At 43.5% G+C, this 21,434-nt stretch overlaps 1 long non-coding RNA gene across 4 annotated transcripts in view; it reads left to right on the top strand.

Annotated features, from left to right (window-relative positions):
- LOC121111680 overlaps positions 1-21,434 on the top strand; it is a 141,752-nt gene extending 120,318 nt beyond the window's left edge. For all 4 annotated transcript variants that reach the window (XR_005862897.2, XR_006931199.1, XR_006931198.1 and 1 more), the window contains exon 8: positions 1-21,434. This exon is cut by the window's left edge and continues 10,768 nt beyond it. This is a non-coding gene — a long non-coding RNA (uncharacterized LOC121111680).

Genomic DNA, 21,434 nt, shown 5'->3' with positions numbered 1-21,434 from the left:
AGCTGAAGCTAGGCTGAAAGGTTGGCAAGGGTACTGGAAGGAAATTAATGTTTGCTGGTAGGTACCCAAGATGGTGATGAGCTCAGTGAGGTAACACTGAGTGTCACCAGAGCCACGGGGTGAACTTGACTTCCCCTGAGCTTCTGAACCACTGCATCTGGAAGGCAGGGAAGGCTTTGCTGCGGGCACAGGCCTATGAGGGCGGGCAGGGAGGGGAGTCCTGGCTCCTGAACTCCTCCTGCATTGGCCTTGCTGGTATATGGGGCTGTAGGGCATCGCTGGTGAGTGTGCGTCTACACCGTGGTCAGCAGTGGCACATGGAGAAGGAGAAGTAGAGATTAAATTTGGGGCAACCTTCAGCCCTGACCTCCTAATTCCACATCCTGTCTTCCCTCGCACCTCATTACTCATTGGCCTGTCGAGCCTGGGCTCCAGCCTGCCAGATTAAGGACGGCAAGTTTATTTAAAAGGAAACAAAACAAAAACATGCCAGTTTTCCTCATTCCTGGCAGCCACTGAGATGTCTCCCTGGGCAGGACCACACAGCGAGCAGGCGGTGGCAAGCCAACAATTCCCTCACCCATCCACAGCACCATGGCATCTGGGGGCTGCAGAGCATTTTGGGGGCTGTCTTCTGTGAAGTCCCTCTGCTCCAATCCCCAGTTGGGACAAGCACTATCCCCAGGTCCCCTCGGATGGGCTTCTCAACACCTCCCTGGCTGCTGCTGGGAGTCTCGGTACTTCGCCCTGCTCCTGGGGTGGGATGGGTGACCCCACACCCAAAGAACAGAGGTGTGATTTTACTTTCCTTCTGCTCTGTCTGAAGGGACAGCCAGGCTCTTTTGGGGGCTTTCTGCCCTCATTTCACTTCTTCTTTCCAGACTTGGGCTCATGGGTGCTGCCCAGAAGAATTTTTTTTTTTACTTCTGGTCCAAAATGGGGAAATTCTTAGGCATAAAATCCAGCTCAGCTGTGGCCCATAAAGGACCTCATACCGCTTATGCTTTGTCAAGCAATCAAGTTACATGGTCTAACTGCAGAAATGTAACAGATATAGTTTGTTTGGCTTTTAACTCACTAAAAATGTTTAAACATAAAAAGAGGCTTAGAACATTTACAGTCATATTTGAAATCAGAATGTGTGAAAAATGACTTTTCTTTTCATATTTGAACTCATGCAAAACCTTTGCAGTCTCCACAAAGGCACGCAGATGCAGCGATGGGACCTCATGATGGATTGTTGGTGTGAGCACATGGACGTGAAACCATGAACAGAGGAATTTGCACAGGCCAGCATTTGTGTTTCATTCTGAAAGCCCAGCAGAATCAGACCCCTAACTCTGGCTGGTGTTAAACATGAAGGCAGCGTGCAGCTTTTCTCTTGCATGGGTTCCCATGTAGTACTGCTGACCTGCCTCACTGCAGCTACCCTGTTCAGGCCCTTGCATGCCTTCAGGCTTTCCTTCCGAGAGTGCTTCTGATGCCAGAGGGTTTTGGCAACAGTTGTAATGTGCATGATTATTTCCAGTGAGGAAACCATTGGTGATAACAGCAATGAGGAGGTATGTGGGTATAAGCCACAGCTTGCTGAAGGCATGAGACCATTAGGGTATGTAAGGATAGGCTCCTGATGCTGTCAGAGAGGAAGCGGCTCTGCACGTGAAATAATGTAGGGAAGGGAATATGCTAAACATAGTTTAACTCCTGAGCTGCTCCCTGTGAATAAAGTGTTTCCAAAAGCCTTCAGATTCGGCTTGAGCTAGGTGCTCATTCAGCTAATGAAAACGTTACATGCCCTCTGTCTAACCAACCTGATGTATTTGCTAAGCACTACAGCGAAAAGAGATGCTTTTTGGTCACTTTTGTTGCCATGTTCCCTGATACCAATGTTGACGTTATAAACTCAAGCAGTATTTTAAGTTGCTGTGATCTTAAAATTTTGTTTTCTTACGCAGCTGCCCAGGCCAGCTTACATGCTGATCAGGATCTGCTGCAGCCTGGGAATAATCAGGCACCAGCTTCTTGGGCAGGCGAGTAAATCCTTACTGACATCAATGAACTGAAAAATTCTGAGGCCTGGCAGTGACAAAGGGAATAGTGAATGAGAGCAGTATTTCTTTATATTGATCTACCTTTCCTCATCTACTAATAACACTGACTGTTTACCCCCTGTAATAAGCTGTGATGGGTGCTATGTGGGTCTTTGCTTTCCAGTTCTCCAGAATCAGTTCACACAAACCAAGAAATCTCCCAGTAAATGAGCTGGCTAGGACTAGATAAAATTAAGTGTATTAATATTGTTAAAGCTTGCAGTTCAAACTCTTGTTAGACAAATTTAGACATTGATTTTATACCTAAGAATTCCTCTAACCAATACTTAGTGTCTTCAACTCAGTCTCCCAGATGGGAAGAGCAGACTCCCCGGAAGAGAAGGGAAGGGATGGGTTCCCCAAAGCCACCTGGGGAACCTGGGCAGATGCTGATGACTTTGTCTTGATCCAAATCCCTTACTTTGTGGAGGAAATTGGAGTTGATTCTGTTCTTTGGATTTCTGCTTTTAATGGTACTTCTCGAGCTATTTCTGTGCATCATCAAAGGTGGCAGTGTGTGAGCAATTAAGCCCAAAATAATATAATTTTTCATCAGTTTCTCAATCAAGATTTGGTATGCTTTAAAGATACAGGACTGTTTCTGAGAAGCACCTAAATACAGGATGATTTTATAGCCTGAGGAAAGTGCAGAGTGTGACAAGTGGATGCAACTGAAGTTTGTAAGATGATGGAAAAAACTGTAAGGAACAAGGATTTAAGAACTCATAGTGTGCATCCACACAACACATAGTTAAACTGTGGAACTCAATGCCCCAGGATGTTGTGGATATAAAAATTGTCTATGGCCTTAAAAAGTGATGATGAAAAGTAATGGTTGAAATAAAATAAAAATCCATCAAGGAGTACAAAAGCCAAAGCAAGATACTGACTCTGGCTCAATTAATGAGAGCTGCTGAAGTCAAAGCCAGGAAGCTGAGCTGTGGAGGCAGTGGTATGGAGATTTTCTTTTGTGATCTCTTTCCTAAGTGCCTTCCAGTGGAGAAGGAAATATGTCCTTCCTAAACAAGATGCTTGGTCTGATCCTTATACAATAGATTCTGGCACAAGACTGTGTAGGTACTGGTATGGTCCTGAGCAATAGGTTGATGTTAAGTGCTCCTTGAATGTCAGCTGTGCTATGCTGTTTAGCACACGAGCTTTTTGCAAAGATCCTTAAAGTTCATGCCATTGGGTTGGCACAGCAGTGGGGCAGCTGAGGGAGAGCCCAAGATATCTCAGTATTCATTACTGGCCCACTGTCAGAGATTACTGTCCTCAATCCCCAAGTGCCATCCTTGCCATCCAGAGTACACTTTTAAATGTGTCTTAAATTACAGCAATTTCTGAGGGTTTTTGTAATCCGGTCACAGATGCACAAACTCCATCCTCGCAAGTCCTTTATACGCTAGACCTGGCGAAATACAGGCTGGCCAGTCAAGATGAGAGGTCACTATGCAAACCCTACCCCCACCCCTACTCATTTTACCTTTATACAGTTTGTGGGTGCAGTAGGAGGGTCCTGTGAGAATGCTGTTGCTCCCCTCCTTTTCATGCTTGGAGGATCCAGCATTTTCCCTGGGGTGCTCTCTCATGGTCTGGATTTCAGTTGGAACAGGACAGGGAGGTTGAAGACATTAAAAACTAAGGCAGAATGGGAGCCTGCAAAGAGCTAAGTCCATGCCAAGAATAGAGGCAAAGTGAGGCAGGCTAAATCAAATGTATCCAAGAAAATTTACACGGATATGTCTACCAAGGAAAATACACACATTAATAGAAGCAGAGATTTAGGTGAATCTAAGGCAACTGCCTTAAATTCACCACAGTTGCCTTTCCAGTAGTTCACTGGTTTTCCCCCACAGTAGTCTCTCATGTTTACTTTGGCATTTGTAGGGAAAATGTCAGCGGAGTGCTGCTGTGAGTGTGCCCTGCTGTATGATGTTGAGCTGTTCCAGTACCACGGCAGCTATTTTCCAACAGATTAACATTCAGATACTGGGAGAGTTCATCCAGTTCACATAAATCTGCATAGAAATTTTATTAACTTATAGCTTCTATTTGGTGGGCCACCTACAAAATGAAAACAGATCTCTTGCATTCTTGTAAGATAGAACAGGCAAAATTAAAAAAAAAAAAGTCCATGAAAACATATGCCTCACTGAAAAAATGAAAGTACTGATCTTTCAAACAGTGGCATTTGCGTTCCCAGCGCCTCTAAATAAAAACAACAACTTAATTGTCTACTTACTGGATTCATTTTTTCCTTGTTTGCACTGAGAAACATGCCAGCGGGAAGGAAAAATGGATGTGAGCAAAATTAAGGCACTGGGTTGGCACTTGGGAGATCTGGTTTCAGTTCCTGGCTCTGTCAAACACTTCCTATGTGACCTTGTAAATGTCACTTTTGAGCATGTAAAACCATCTGGCCTGATCTAGTGAAACATGTATTTAATTTTAAGATGCAAGTAGTTCCACTTACATCTCACACGCCGAAATTTAAAGACATGTTTACATGCTGTGCTGGTTGGCAGCCACAAGGCACGGCCACTGCCAGGGCGGAGCGCTGCCCTGCTGGCTTCAGGATCCCGATTTTGTCCCTTTTTGCCCCAGGTTTGTCAGGGCAGAGGCAGCCACCCTCCTGCTGAGTGCAGCACCAGCACGGTGAGCTCTCGTGCTCAGCACAGGAGTAATACAAATAATTCACACTGAGGAAAGCTGTGGATTCAGATGCTGTTGTTGTAAATAAAATCTGCATTTAGGCACTGAAATAGTGGCTTGATTTGTTAGAGTTGCTGAGCAACCAATGCTCATAAAGTCAAGAGCCCATGAACGCTTTGTACTTCAGAAAATCAGGTCAGTCATTTGGAGGCTAAAAACAGAAACTGAACCCCAATTTCAGTGCTTGAAAATCTGCCCTCGTATATCTTCAGGTGTACTCTGATGCTCTGTCCCTTGTCACTGTAACCAGCCGTACCCACAGACACTGCATAAAGCTGAGATGCAGAAGTAAAAATATCATCATTTAACCATTTTGTTGTTCTCCAAATGTAATTAAAAAGACGAGTTCCACTGAGACGTTCTAAATATATGTATATAATATACATATGTGTAGACACATGTTTCTAATGTAAATGGTATATATTATGTTATTTTATGGCAGAGCAGATGTTTCTTAATTCCCTCCCACCGCACACTGAAGCAAGATTATGCCAGGCTATTTTATTGTGAATAATGTGCTTGCTCCGTCATTAAGAGGGTTATTAAAGACATAAACAAACTTTTATGCCCTGCTTTTCAACAGCTGCTGGTGGTCTACAAAGTGATAATCCTGCTTTCAGCAAATATTCTTAGACTTAAAAATAAACAAGGAGAAAATAAATACGCCGCACAGGCACCCGGGCTGACTTGTGAGTGGGCAGATCCGAAGTGTGACATCTCAGTGCCATGGAGGTGGAGGTGGCACTGCTTCTGAGCCAAAGCCTCAGACTGTGGGCTGGAAATGAGATGAGTGCTCCGTGCATTGCCCCTTCCCTCTGCCACACGGGAACTCCTGTGCTAAGCAAATGAGCCCGACTGGCATTTATTTCAGTGGTGAGAGCAGGAGAGCAACAATTTAAAAGCAAAAAAGCAAATGCTGGCTTTAAGGAAACAAACAAACATCTTGCAAAAATACAGCGTGCACAATAGCTGTTTTTTTCCTTCCTAATTAATTATGTGGCAGAGACACGGCTGCAGATCCTGTAGCCTTAGCTTTGAAGAAAATCAGCTGAGTACGTTTAATAACTTCAAACAAAAGGGTAGGACGGGACAATAAAGGTTACGTGGCCGTGTTCCGTCACAGGCGCAATTGCTGTTCATTTAAACGGATGTGACCCCTACACGACAAATCTCCAAAGGTGTACGGGGAAGAAGGTTTATTCTTATAAATAGGACCGATGCCAGGTCAAGCAGGCCCCCTCACTTTGGACTTCCTAAAGAAAACAGCTTCAGACAGCTGAGCAAAAGAGTTATGGAGAGTGCTGAGATAGGAAATATCCACGGTTCCTGATATATTATGGTTGGCCCAGGAAGCAAGGAAGCTGAGAGCCAAAGGTAGTCCTAAAGGTGCTAAACTGCACAGCGCTAATGTACACAACAACATCCTCATACAAGCAGATGTTTAAAAAAAAGAAGGGGGAGGGGGGGCTGGGAATGGCATTTAGGCCACGTTGCACTCACCCTAGGGAGGAAAACTAAAAAAAGGGGAATGTGGAACCAATTTTCAAGCTTGAGCAACTGAAAGTCTATTAAATGATTCTGTCATCAACATGAGATGAGAAAAAAAGTAATAATTTATACAACAAATTGGGTAATTGTAGCTGCACGGACAAATGATATTTCTTCCCTGATAACTGAATAAACATTGTTACAAGAGGAAGGTTATAAGGAAATAGCCACTTTGGTGAACTACAAGCACCAGGTCTCTGCTTCTGTTCGTGTCAGACGACAGGCACTGCAGGCTGAAGGGCACAACGCTCTGATCACAAACAAATATTCTGAGCTGCTTAGGGGATTTTTTTTTCAGAAAATGAGCTGATAAAGATGGGCTCAGCTTCATGTAACTACAAGCAATCTCAGCCCGATTACTGCATCATGTCAAATTTAAATCAGTCTAATTCTCTTGAAGATACAGCAGCGTAAACTGGAGGAATTAACAGCAGTAATGTGCCTTATTACCACTTAATTCATTTACTGAAACTATTATTTTCTTAAAGGTAAACTGCATAAAAAGCAACAAAACAAACAGGACAAACCTGGAGTGGGCATGTCCAGAAACCACGCCATGGGATTGCCGTGGGAGCAATTCCGTGATGCTGGGCTGTTGGGTAGAACCTTCAACTGAGCTCTGGATACGGTAGCGGCCAGCCAGGGCCGCACCTGAAGCACACAGGCAGTCCAGCAGCCGGAGCACATATGGGAGCACAGGCACGGCAGCCACATTCCAGAGCTTCAGGGCTTTGGCGCTGTATTTTCTTTTCTGCCACAGCCTTCCTGCGGGACACCTGTGGCCTTTGCATTGTTCTGGGCAGACCTGTGCGGGGTTGTGCCTCGGGGAGCAGCCCAAGCACCAGCAGCCCTTCCTGCCGGGTCACTGCTGAGAGCAAGCCCTTAAACAACGCACCCAGCCCAGGGACTCACAGCATGTAGGCCTGGCCTCCAAACTTGTTAGCCCTCAGACCGAGGGGAAGGTTGCATATGTTTCCTTACAGGGCTCGTCTAAAGCACAAACACAGTTAGAAACTCACCTTCCATGGGAAATGGAGGGGGCTGTGCCGGTGCAGAGCCACACCATGTGGCCATGAAGGTGCCCGGCAGTGGCTTGCTTATGGCTGCACAGTGGAATGGAAAGGATTGGGAGCACAGGGTGTTGGATTGCTGTGGGCTGTTGGGTCGCTGGGGAGTCAACGGGACACAGGCTGCAGGGGCCACATGTGCTGAAAGGCCAAGGGCCGGCTCCTCTGCTGCAGGCTGGGCCTTGAGGAGCTGAACAAGAGGAGGTACAAAGGAACACGGGGCTGTGCTAGGATTGGTTTCCTGTTTTATGTCTTTCTGCATATCCACTCTATCCAAATGCAGGCATGTGTGTAAACAGCGCCAGTCCCCCATGCCTGAAATGAAAAATAATAAAAATATATTTACATGACTTTAACATTAGGCTATTAGAAAGCAGCAGTCAGTATAACAGAGAGGAGAAAAAATTACAAAGAATGATTTGCATAGCAAACGCATTTCACAGTTGTTTTGGACAAATGCCCTCGGTAAATATGTTTAAAGTCATGTACAACAAGAATATTTTATCACAAGTAACCATGTTTTAATAAACACTTCGTCTTTTGGTATTTCATTCTTTCTCATCATAATAATAGAAATATAACACCATATATCACTGTAAAACACATTTCCACATAAATGCTGATAAGCACAAAATATTTTTCATCATTTACATTTTAACTGTAATAATATATGGCAGGATTAAAGCTGCATCCATCATGTGTCTAACTAACCTTGCTGTAATGAATTTTTAAATGTAATGGTTTCTGTCACAAAGTAAAATCATACATAATATCTTTTGACACAGTATTCTGGCAGTACGCGAGGTTTTAAAATGTAAATGCAACTTCATTTTTAATTAGATTTATAAACTCTAATCGCTATTTTCTTTTCTATAAACCAAAGGGGGAAAGAAAAAACGTGGGGCTGCACAAAGCCTGCGAGTTCTTCCTTTTGGAAGCGGGCACGCACCCAGGAGGAGGGAGCAGGAACAAAGGCCAGGCACCGCGCACCCACCTCGTGCCACCACCAGGAGCCGGCCAGCGGAGCTGCAAGGACAGCAAGGACAGCATGTCCCCAGCCCTTGCCCAGCGCAGCGAACAGCCCGGCTTGGAGAGGAGAATCATTAAAAATAATTTGCAGGAGCTTTCTGTTCAGTGAGCCCTTTTTTTTTTGATACAATATTTCCTTCAGTGATTATCGCCACGGACATGTTCTGCCATATGGATGGAGCCGGGCGAGGAGGCGGCTCAATACCTGAGTGGTTAATTAAGAGCTGTTGCTGGGCCACAAGAAGCAGGTTTGAAATCCCTCTTCACTCACCGACAATGAGTAGCTTTTTTAGCAGCAGCAGTCACTGGGGACAGCCAGAAGCGCAGGGTAATTATTTGAGATAACATAGAGCTGAAGAGCGCGTGTGCGCGCCCATGTGTGCGAGGGGGAGCCGCGCCGGCAAGGAGGGCAATGCTACAGAAAGTTTACAATACAAAGGTCAACATCTCCTATTTTTCTGTACAGTGTCGGCAGTCTGTAATGCCTTTTTAGAGTGAATGACAATGGATTCTATCTTTTTTTTTTTTCCTCTTAAAAAATGAATATCTTATTTGGTATTCAAACTTCGCAACTGTGAGCGTGGGGCAGCTGGGCCAACCTGAACGAGCCATGCTCACGTTATTGGCGCGGATGATGAAATGACTTTGATTGCCTTGTTGCAAAGTAGCAGTAATTCCAACATTAACTCATGGAAACACTGCATACTCTCAAGAACAAAGGAGAAAAGCGGTGAAACAAAAGCCATGAATGAACTGAAGAACGTCCTTAACACAGACGTTTAGGGCTAAATTCTCAGCACACTGCCACAGGAACAGCAGAGACTGTTGGCTTTAACCAGGGGACTCACCTGAGTCAGATGAGTGTCTGGGCTTTGGCTACCACATTGTTTGTGGTCAGGGGCACCTGGAGGTACCACTGAGGCCCTTCAGAACATCAGTGTTCTCCAGCAGAGATGTTCAGGGATGCTCTTGTAGCAATGCATCCTGCTCATTAGTTCTCCCAAATGACAAAAAGCAGCAAAGTAGCTTATAAAAGTGTTATTTTCTACAGTGCTTCATCTCTGAAGTGTTTATGAAGTGCAGGACCAAGGTGCCATTCCAGCCTACCACTGCCCAGTATTCAGATAGAAAGCAAACTATGAAGCAGTGCACTGAAGTCCATTTCATTTCTCAGAGCTGCAGAGAGTATGAGCATCTGTTCTCTAACCATCAAAGCTCATCTACATCAGGAGCTCAGAATGCTATTTCCCTGTTTGTTTGTGTGTTTCTAAGAAGGTCTTTCTACTCCTTTACTGAGAAGCCAAATGATGAAACCTCTGTCATGTGTTTTTGGCATTTCCAGAAAATCCCACATGTGATTTCCAACTTAGGAGGCTTAAATCTCCATCCAAACAGGCGCTGTGTGCAGCTCACACAAGCATTTAGCTTTGTGCTGTAGGGTAAAAATAAATTCAAGAGAGAGAACCTTCATCTTCCTCCTCTCTACCTCCATTTTCACATCCTCCCAGATGCTGGGAACAGCTCACCCAGAATGACAGGAGACTTTGAGCAGAGGCAATGGGAGGACATGCAGTTACTGGGCATCAACCAAAGCCCCAGACTATCTGTTGGAGGGGGACAAGGCGTACCTGTGCCCCTGCTCTTTCCCAAGGCAGATCTTGCAACCTTTGATGTTCCTCCAGTGCAAACAATACCACTCCAGCAGCGGCACTTTTGCCAGTGTAACTGTCTCAGCTTTGTTTAGAGACTGCCCAATATGTTAATTATCTTCTTTACCTCGGTGGCATTATACTGTCAAACCATACAACAGTCTTTAGAAAATAAAAGCTAACACCCTAAGCTGCTGTACCCGGATCCCATAATATCTATTCACTGACAATGCCTGAGCTGTCAGATCAGAAGAAGCTTCATTCGAATAAAGGTGGGCAGATGTGTGATAATGAGACAGAAGCATACAGATGCTAATATAACTGTTCAGCAGAGCAGGCTCGTCTTCGTTAGGCAGACCCAGGTAGCAGCTGCAGACTGTCAGACACTGGAATGCTGCTTTCTCTTGATTCTCATTTAAGATCAGCTTCGTTCGCTGTCTGTCAGTGAACTTTTCCCTCACAGGAGCCTGGACCCCTAGGTGATCAGTCACATTTCGACATAACTAGATGTCAAAAGAAGTTTAAGTTGTATGACGAACTGTGATGCATTCCCTGTGCTGGCTGGCAGTCTCAGCCCTCCAAGGCGTCTTGTTAATGATCCACCTGGAAACTCTAGAGTATTTCCCGTATTTTGTTTTCTTATTAAAATACTGGCTAAGCCTTTGTCAATATCCATGTCAGCAACTGTAAGCTCAAGACAATATTATCACAAGCATAATTTGATTTAAAAACAGAGCAGTGGACCGACACTGACCAGGTGGCAGGAGACGCACACGGAGAGAGCAGGATGCAGGCGTTGAGCTGCTGTGATTTAGCATCATCAATTAAAACAAAATATTGCTGATTTTCTCCTGGGCAGAAGCAGGGAAAATGTAACTGAAGTTGCCCTATGCAATACGTCTGCAGCCAGGCAGCCAGCTCCACTGATGAACACAACCAGGAATAAGATAATGGGGAGCCTCCACAGATGAGCACACAATTCAAATACGCAGGAGCTCGGAAACACAAATAACCCGAGACTGTCACTGCACGTACTGCTGGAACCTTTCAACCAGGAGTCTCAACTCTGGCAGCCTTTCATCTGTTGCTCAGAGCTGTTTACCCGCTCACACTCCTGTTTCAGAGAGCAGACAGGCTGAGGCTATTTTACATAACGTACACACGTGCCCACACAATGCAAACTCTACTACCACAGTTGTGCAGCAAGGCCAAATATCGCCTGCTGCTCAGTCGTGTCATACCAGTCTTCACATTCCATCTCAACTCCCCTCCTTGCTTCTCAGCATTTGAATTTCAACCTTACAGTTCTTGTTAGGATCGCCAACATAACGTGTCTGGGTACAATTAACAGGTTTCTTACGTTCTTAAATTTCTGAATTAAAAGGCCACGGGGGAGGGATTCAATGATTTATGAGATTCTTCCTTTTCTTTTTTGGGGGTGGGTGCATTGTACAATGCGTATCAGCCTGATGCTTGCATTATGTTTTCATTCGAGAGCAGCTAGATTAACAGAATTGCTGAAATCACAGAATCTAAAACGCAGCTATTGCTCGTCATCAGAAGCCCATGATGCTTAAAGGGAACATGAGAAGGCAGGCAGCTCCATCCACGTTTGTGCGGAGGTTTCTGGCATCTCCAGGGCTGTGGGAAGGCCACAGGGAGAGGCAGGTCCCACACCATGCAGCCTTTGGCTCGAGCCACTGCTGCTTGCATTTGTTCCGTGCACACAAATCCAGCTTCTAATGGTGATGAAGAGTAGATTTGGCAATCTGGTGCTTTCCCTGCTTTCCCCATATCAATATAATTCTTAATTAAACACTTCTCATGGCCAGTTGATATTCACTAATACTTTCTAATATAAAGCAAGATGTCTCCCCCTAGATTCTGGTGTTTAGTAGCCTGAAGCTCATTAGTGCATGTGTTCTCACCCAGGAGTTTTAAATATTTAACTAGCTAGGATTCTTGAAAGAGGTCTTAACCTTATAATTTGTAATAACTTGGGGATCTCATATCTGAAGTGTAAGTTATTAAAAATGTTTCTTCTCTTCACCCTGCATTGATTTCCTACTTCTAGCAATCACGCTAAGAGCTATTAGGCCAAACAACTGCAGCTGCCTATTTATTTCATTGTAGTAAAACACAAGTGATGATAATAGATTTCCTAATAGAGATTGATCTTGCACAAAAGCCAAAAACAATGCACGTACCGCCTGGGTAATACAGTGCATTATACATTATGCACTGCATGGTTAAAATCGTGCAGCTAGAGAATAATACAGGAAGGTCCACAAAAATGAGTGTGCTGACTGATATATCTTTGCACGGAAGCACATTACTTCTGTTGCTTGTAATGGCCTGAACATGTGATACAAGTAAATTTTGTCTAAAAATTATCTAAGGACCACCTAATGTGCTCTGATGCTACTGAATGTCAAAAATGTCAGCAGCTTCCAGTAATGACTCTCTGACATAAACAGTAAGGGAGAAATATTACAGTTGCTGAAGGAGTTGCGAGGACAAGCATGCATTTTCATGAGAGGTCTCTTTGAATGGCAGCAAGTACTCAAGCAGGCAGCGTTCCCTGCCAGTTAAGCTGGCCAAAGAAAGCGCGCTTCCCCTGAAAGACAATTAAAATGAGTTAAATGAATTAAAAGGGCCCTGCGCAGTTAAAACATGGTCAGAGGTTAGAAATGGTAGTATCTGGATTTATGAAAACCACGTGGCTGCCAAGCCTCAGAAATTGTGTGTAACAAGGGAGCCATTCGAGCAGCAACATAAACAGCTTTATAAAATTGAGGGAAATATACATAATTCTTAATTTCTAGGAGATTATTTTGTCAGCAGTTTTACCATCTTAGGACCTGGGTAAAATACTGATTTTTAACATTTGATTTTTATCAAGCCGCTTTCCTAGGGAGAGAGACTGCCAGTGTATTTGCGACCCAGGAGCAGCAGATAAATGCAATGCCCTCCCGTCTGTTAGAGATGTTTATGGAAGGAGAGGTGACATTCGCCTGTCACTCTTTTCCTTTTTTTTTTTTTTTTTTTTTTTTTTTAGAGAGAGATGAATTATAACAGGGAAGGGGAGAAACATGTCTTGGACCTAAATCAGGACCGCGTAACAGCAGTCCCCACAGTTCCTTTGTGTGAAGACCTCCACCTGCAATCAGCTATTTAGCTCAGCTGTTTATGCAGAAGCGTAATTACTCGCAGATATGTAAGTATTAATCTTGCAGCAGAAACCCAGAATGCTGGAATATACTTTTTTTACCCGTTACGTACACAAAGTCTATCAGAAAGCATTTGTCTCCCCGCTCTTTATTCACTTTCAAAGGGTTAAACAGCCTATTTACAGGGCTGTCAGCAAGCTGTATCCCAAATCATGAAAAAGTCTGGCCTAGTTTTGTTCAGCATGGAGACTTGTCTTCTTGGCCTGTTGTTGTTACCATCATGTAATATCCATGACAATCGTGTTGTGCTTTTTAGGGGCTCTGTAGTGCTAAATCTGAGGGGCCACTTTAAGCCAGTAAAGGGCTTTATTTATGTGGATTTGAAAGAGTCTTGTGAAGGGCCTTCCACTCAAAATCCTCTTCAGCAGGTCATCCTGGTTTCAAAAGGATTTAGATGCAGAGGCAGTGATCAGTACTTCTATCACGTTCTAATAGACTGACATGAGCATTTGTGCCTGAAAGACAGGGGGAAAAAAGTGATGCAGATTTGCCCTAAATTGGACTGATGCACAAAGCGGAGCGTGCAATTGACTGACGAGGTAACCCCTCACACCCTGCCTTTACACTTCTAACCGGTGCCGCACAAAGAGGGAGCCGTGGGAAGCTGCATGGGAGCAAAGCATATCCATTTTCATGGACCATATGGAAATTTTGTTTTGTGTACAGAGAAAGTGTCTGATAACAGTGACCTTAACTGCCATATGTGTATGGTGAATAGTAAACAGAACAAACCACTCAGCTCTCTGACCCTTAGCATATGGACATCTCTACCAAAGGAGAGTTTTCACAGCACATCCACTTTCACTGTCATCTCACTGGTAACCCAGGGGATTTCACTAGATTTGTTAATGAATTGCTCTATTGACTTATATCTGAGCTTGCCTCATTAGAGTAGAAGAACAAAATTTTTATCTATGTTTTCGTGAAGGGGACCAGAATGCCCCTCCTTTGTTCAGAGGTGGGTAATCTGTAGGGCTGTCATCTGTTTTGAACTAATTTATTGTGTCAGTTTAAGAAGGCTCTTCAGTGTTCATTGATACTGAAGCTCCACTCCAAGCCTCTTTAAATCAATTTTTTCCTTGTGAGTGGAATGTTTTTTAGGCCCCTGCTTAGTTTACAAATAGCTGAACATGTTGTTACCCTGGTGCTGGCTAGCTTCAGAGTGCCAAATACAAGCAAACTCAGTGAGCCTCCATAGCACCACCTGTCATGAAATGGCTTTCAGAGTGGCTACAAGCCTTGTACAACCTTGTCCCATTCACCTTCCCCACCCACCATCACTCAGACAACAGCTCTTCATAAACTCGCCTGTACCAAACCAGACAGAAGCAGTACAGAAACGGAAGATGTGCATAGGTCATAAACGTCCTTATTTCTACCATGCTGCCGTTAGTGATGGGCCATTGCTTTAGGATTTCCAGAGTTTGAAATACAGACTGGCCTCCGATAACTACACCGTGACAGCCATCAATTAACACGTTATTAAACAGTATACCAATAAAGAACACATTATGCCTAATGGCCAATGTGGAATCAGAAGGAATTAGTAAAATGAGATTCGATAAAATGCAAACCATAAAGATAAGCTTCTGAAGATTGGATCTGACTTTTTGTCCCTGCTTTAAAGGAAATAAATGGCCAGTGCAGTGAATTCCTTTCTGCTGCTCCTCTACCTGCCTTGAATTCACAACACACCACGCACTGTGGGCAGGAACAGACACTGAGGGCACTGGAGTGTGACACTTGGGACAAACCAACACAACATTACAGCTTTTTTTTTTTTTTTTTTTTTTTTTTGTCTCCAGGCAGAACACACAGTTTTGATGATTCTTTTTCAGATCTAGACTAAAGGACCTTGAAGACAGAGGAACATGCAGAGCCCTGCACCTTTCCATAACCAGGAAGTCAAACTTGCAGACTTGCTGGGCACCGGCATATCCATTTGGCCCTTCTCCCCTTGCTGCCTATGCAAACCAACCTGTATTTAAAATCTACGACAGAGTCCATCAGTCCATTAGTTGCAATCAGTTCCCCAGAATCAGAACTCAGAAGAACTATATAAATAGCTGCCATTTGCAGCAGCCATCTTGGCATGCTGCGCTGCTGTCAGTGCAAGGCATGAAGGAAAATTCCCACTGCCAATCTTATAATGTGAAGAGTTGTGGGGGCTTTTGGTAACATTAGTATGAGAATGAAAAATACAAATCCAACAAGACCTTTGTGTCCACCCATGACATAAGGGAGTGATGCGAGTTACTGTCACTTCAGTTGCCTTCTGTAGTAAAGCAGACCATGAAGGTCCCCTGCACAGTCCGAGATGGAAACAATTTTCACTGAATAGTGGCCAAATCCTACAGTCCTTACTCAAGCAAAGCTCCCGGTGAACTTCCAACAGCAGCTTTCACTTGACAGGAATTCCACTACTAGCAGTCGATGTTTTTTCATACTGCTGGCCAAAGTGGAAAGTGTGGTGGAGTGAAGTAACTCTTAATTCAACTTATGCAGACCATTTATGCCTGTGTACTTTCTGCATAGTTTAACTTTTGGAATCAGCTGGCTCACGTTACTGTGAGGTTTTGTATAAGGCTTTGGCTATACTAGACTGACCAGCTCCAAGCAAACAGCACAGCAAGGCGGGCTGAAGAGCTCCTGAACACAATGCCCTACCTGCACATCAGGAGGTTACGCCGGCTCCTTGCTCTGCAGATGCTTTTCTCCGAGTTGCCATGGAGCCATTGGCTCACCCGGAATCAACTCTGCCTGCACAAATGACTCATCCTGCTACCGAAATCTATGTGTAGAGATTGTTATTAAGAATCCAATATTAATCAAGCCATGGTATTAGAGTTGTCATAGTTATTTCCTACTCTGAGCACAGCAAATAATGACATCCTATTATTTCAAATATCACAGTGAGAGAAGTGTGGGTAAATACTAATTTTTCCACTGGAAAAATTATGTTGCATGTTGCACATCAATAAATACTGAGATGTGAAAAGCAATCTGAGAGTATACAGGGAACTAGAAACACATTTCCTCAGGGTTCACTCCTTCACCGGTTGGCACTGCTGTCCAACATCTGCACCACTTCCTGAGTCAATCCTGTGCTTTACACTGCCGGAGTACACAACACCTGGCACACCAACTAGCAGACACTGAGCCTTTTGGGGCTGCAAAGTTTTATTATAAGTTTTTAAACAAAAAGTACATAAGCAAAATGCTTACTTCTTACTGCAGGTTTTTTTGTTTGTTTGTTTTGGTTCCCAAATCTTGTCTTATATGGGAATCAGTTTAAATCCATTTGGATAATTTATGTTTATTTAATCTAGGAATCCCTAGATGAAATCTGTCAAAAGAAATTAAAGTAAGTCCCAGTTGCCAGTGCATGAAAAAATATGATGCTATCACTAGGCACAATTAAATGGTGGTCAGATCACTTCTAGCAGGGAAACTGGTGGTTTACAGGTATGTAAGCCTGCAACTTTAAGAGATTCACAAAAACCGAAGTTAATTCTGGCAGCATTTCTATGTTGCTTCTCTTATTTTCGAGTTTTTTGTTGTACCAAAATTCCTAACTAAGCCCACTCTTTTCTTATTGCTTTGTTTTCCCCTCTAAACCAGGCTTTTTAAAACAAGCAGAAAAAGGTCCATAACAACAAAACTACCCCAGGTTTATCAGTTGTTTTCAGACTGGAGTTCATATTTGATTTCAACTGTGAAAAGAAAAGAAGCGTAAAGCATTCCCCATTCACTCATACACCAAAACAAGCCTGCATATCAGCACTATATGCAATCCCGGACTTAGAAGTTATCTTAGACTGAAAAACAAGGCTGGGTGCTGATGGTTAAAACTCTAACACAGCTGCATGGAAAGATCCTGCTGAAAAGCTGCCCAGTGTGCTTGACTCAAGGCTGAGGTGTTCGACCTTCCCCTTCCTGTATCTACATGACAACACAGGAAAGGAGATAGTTAGAAGAGAGTAGAGTGATGGGAACATTGGGATATTTACTACACTGTACAAGAGATGGCAACATAAATAATTCACTAGGACAAATACTAACTTTGGAATTTCATTTCTATTTGTACTGTGATACTGCACCTGCAGAAAAAGTAGGTACAGCAGAACTCAAACAGTACAGTATCATACGTCAATGGGCTAACCATATAACCCTTAAACATCACAGATTTGGCAGGAAATGGCTTCATTAAGCACAGGTGCGTGGGACACTTATTAGCTACCAGAGAAATTGCTATAATAATTACATGAAATCATGGCTAATGACTAGTATCACAGGGTGTTTCGCCTTATCAGATGGAATATTCACACACCCAGGAACAGATACAACAAACAGTAAGTACAGGAATTGGGATTTCATGCCACACATTTCTTTTCTGTCTATTATGGATCTGTGGAGCAGATCTATAGGGATCCTGTAATTACTGCTAGGAATTGATCAGCAGATCAGAAACACTGACAACTGCTTAACTGCATTTTGCAAAAAACCTCTCAGGTTCTGTTTGTTTTTGTTTCACACTGGAACGATAACAAAACCTGCTAACTGCTCCTGCAAAATTCATTAGCTTCAAATGGTTGGGCTGGCATGGAAGGTGCCAGGCTTCAGGCTCCTGCTGGCCACTCCAAGAGAGCAACGGAGAGAAAGTGTTCACAGCACGCCTCAAATGAGGTTCCTCCTAACAGGAATCTGTCTCTCCCTCCCCCCCAAAAATATTTGACTCTCTCTCACTAGCAAGGAAATATAACAAGTTGGAAAAGGAGTGGAATAAAATATCTTAATCAACTTGCTTGCTATAAATAGAAGTAAAGGACCATTGAAAACCAACTGACATACTTTCACATTGCAACGCTAAGTCCTCCAGAGGACCTTCAAGATTGTGCCACCCTGCTCGGAGGTGCAAGCAAGCTGAGGGCTTTTTGTGCATCCTTCGCCTCGTGACGTTATTTCCATCAGAAAAAGCTGGAAGCTGAAACTGTGACAACTTGCACTGACCCATGGGAATGCAAACATCTATCTCCTGATAACACGTTGAGATAATGCATGTCACCACTGCAGCCAGCATGAGGACACTTGTCTTCACTTATTTTATATCCACTCTATCACATTCCTGGCTGCATTTCCCTATCTTTCCTTTCAACACACTCCACGCATTCCTCCGGTGAAGAGCACAACTTGCCCCAACACAACTGGGCACCACAACTGCGCTTTCCTTCCCACAGCTGAAAAAAACCGCCAGCTACTTAAAACTGCTGTTCTAGAAGGTCAGTTTTTCACACCCTGTTATGGGAGCAGCCTTCTTTTCTCTTTTCACAGGGAGTTTGGCTGCTGGCCGCAGCTAGGCTTTCCTCCCACAAGACACAAACACAGTGTTACACTCCGTCTGTGTTATCTGGAAAGCACCCAGCAAAAAGCGCACGTGCAAGACTCCTTGTTTGCTCTCCATTATTCTATTGATAACTCCTCCATTGTGTTGAAACCATCAGCATATTCTGCATCCTATTCACCACATTAGCCAAGCCTCTAACATCACAAACTGTAACAGAACCCTTATTTTTAGAACTTGGTGACATTTTTGCTGGGTACAGACTCTGGACAAAAATATTACATTAACATGGGCGTTTCTGGTGGTGTGTGGGGGAACAGGAAAAGATGCTGAACAAAAGCAAGAAATATTAACGTGAAAATTCATGTTCTGTCTTTTGCCTGCTCCAAGGGCACAGAATGGGAGCAGAGGAGAGAGAAGGGGAAAACCCCAACCTGGAAATATTTCATTTTGCAGAAATGTATTTGTGGAGTATTCCTGTCACTGGAAAATAAAAGCATTACCCACGATCATGGGAAAGAAAACACCTCACACTGTTTTTATTTTCAGAAAACAGCTATAGTCTTTGCTTTTAATTTTCTAAAATTCAAATAAAATTGCATTGGATCAAATTTAATGCTTTGCTCAATGGATTTACAGTGTTTTAAATTGGTCCATTCAGCACTGAAATTACAACCACCAAAACTGCAATGCCTTTCAGGTGTCTGCACAAGGCTAAAGCAACTGATATTACCTGCTGGGCTCCAGTGCAGAGCTGAGGGAGCTCCTCCTGTATTCGGCATTACCTTGAAGCAGAGAGTCATTTGTCTCTGTTTCTACCTCAGATTTCTTCTGTCCCTTCCCCTTGAGATGATACATTGAAGTAAACCATTTTTCTGGTGATTAAGAATCCAACCTAACGACCGCCAGATTCGCAAGTGTGGATTTCAACAGGTGTCAGATGTGACCTCAGTTGCTCTGTTGGGACCACAGACTCTTTACTTCTGACTGCTAATTTTGTCTCATCCACCGGGTCTGCTTACCAAGGAATTTCCACTGGGGATATGGAATTCACATTTTTGATGATGATGTTGCTATCTTATGCCTTTACAGTATATTTTTTCTTTGAAGGACTTCCCCCTCTCCCTCCACTGCTAACCAACTACTATTTATCACTTGTGTTGTGGCTTCTAGGTGATGTTGTACACAGCGCAGTGAATTACTCTAAAATTCATCTCGAGAGGCAAGCAATGTGATTTGTTACCTACCTGGCGCCAGAAAAGCATGCAGCTTAGGATATACATTTTAACTGGAGAGAAATTATTTGAATTTAGAAATAAGTGATTTTTCAGTTAAACTTTTACCAGATGCTGTATTGTGTTATATACCAAATTCCTGGAAAAGCCAGGAAAACGACTCCCAGAGTCTCATACTCAGTGTAGGAAATAACATTACCACACACGTCTGAGGGCTCAGATTTTTTCCTATGGGCATCCTGTGGGCACAGTTCAAAAGGCTGTGTGTATTCATATATATAATTTAATACAGTGACCGATGTTCACAACACAAATTGCACTATCAGTTTATAGCTGTATAGTAGCTATGCACCTGCTCTAACCTCCAGACAAATTACCACAGAACCCGGTGTTTGCTAATGAGATATTCACAGACTCTAAAGCTGAAAATAACATTACCCCATTTGCCTAAAATCCTTCAGGCCTATCAGCTTGTAGGCAGTTGTCCTGGAAAACAGCTCTGCTACATAATGCAAAGTTTAGCATGCAGGAGGAAGGAACATATACTGGGTCTGAGGGCTGCAGAAGAACATTCTTCTTTAACTAAATATGTTGTGCACCAAAGAATAGCAGCTGATCAGATCTGTGAAGATGTATTGAAGAAGAAGGATGTATTACTGAGGTTGATGGCTCAAAACTTTGCTTTTACTTATGTCTGGAAATGCATAGGCAGTTGGTGCGCAATCTGAGAACTCTGAGAGCAGTCCACAAACAAAGCATGGTCTGAAGAGACTAAGAGAACAAGAAATGGGTTTGTGCTTTTATGGAAAGTTTCCAGACATTCTTCAGACATTGCCTTAGGTACACTGCATTTCAGTAATCCAACTTAAAAACCCATGAATAATTTTATAATAGCTCATGTGCAAATTCAAAGATTTGCAAAACCCATTGTTGCTTATATGGCTTTTGATAAGATTCCTCAATGAAGAGAGAACAAGAGTTTTATTTCTCTAACTTCCATCAGTTGCTTCTACCAAGAAAGTTCCCTAGAAGCCTCCCGTTCAATTCCCAGGTTGGAGCAAGACAAGGGGGAGCACATGGTCTGTGCTCAGCTGTGATCTCTCTTCTCCCAAAAGACATTCTGGACAGATACAGTAAGTACACACTTTTTCAGAGTATGAGCCCTCCTGGCCTTGAGGCCATGGTCAGCAGGAGGGGTGACAAAGCAGACGCCTGTGGTGCATGACTGCAGTCAGGGCAAATTAACAAGTGCCCCTTCTATTCACAAAGAGAAAAGAATGGAGCCATTCAAGAGCAAACCCATCTGTCCCTGGGAGGGTTCACAAGAGTGTCAGAGAAACCTCACAGCCAACAGTCTCTAAGTAGTGGCACACAGGCATCCTGCAGAAGCAGCACTTTTGTCCACGGGTAGAAGCTCCACTGTCAGGATGCTGTTTTCACAGCATCTGCTTGCAGACTGAACAGAACTTGTTAGATTCAAAGTCTGCACAGTGCTACCTTTTCTAAAAAGCAATGGGGAAACAAGACAAC

The sequence above is a fragment of the Gallus gallus genome, chromosome 11 (assembly GCF_016699485.2).
Source record: "Gallus gallus isolate bGalGal1 chromosome 11, bGalGal1.mat.broiler.GRCg7b, whole genome shotgun sequence".
In the NCBI taxonomy this organism is placed as follows: Eukaryota; Metazoa; Chordata; class Aves; order Galliformes; family Phasianidae; genus Gallus; species Gallus gallus.
The sequence above is the reverse complement of the archived record's forward strand: the minus strand, read 5'-3'. Positions and strand labels throughout refer to the sequence as shown.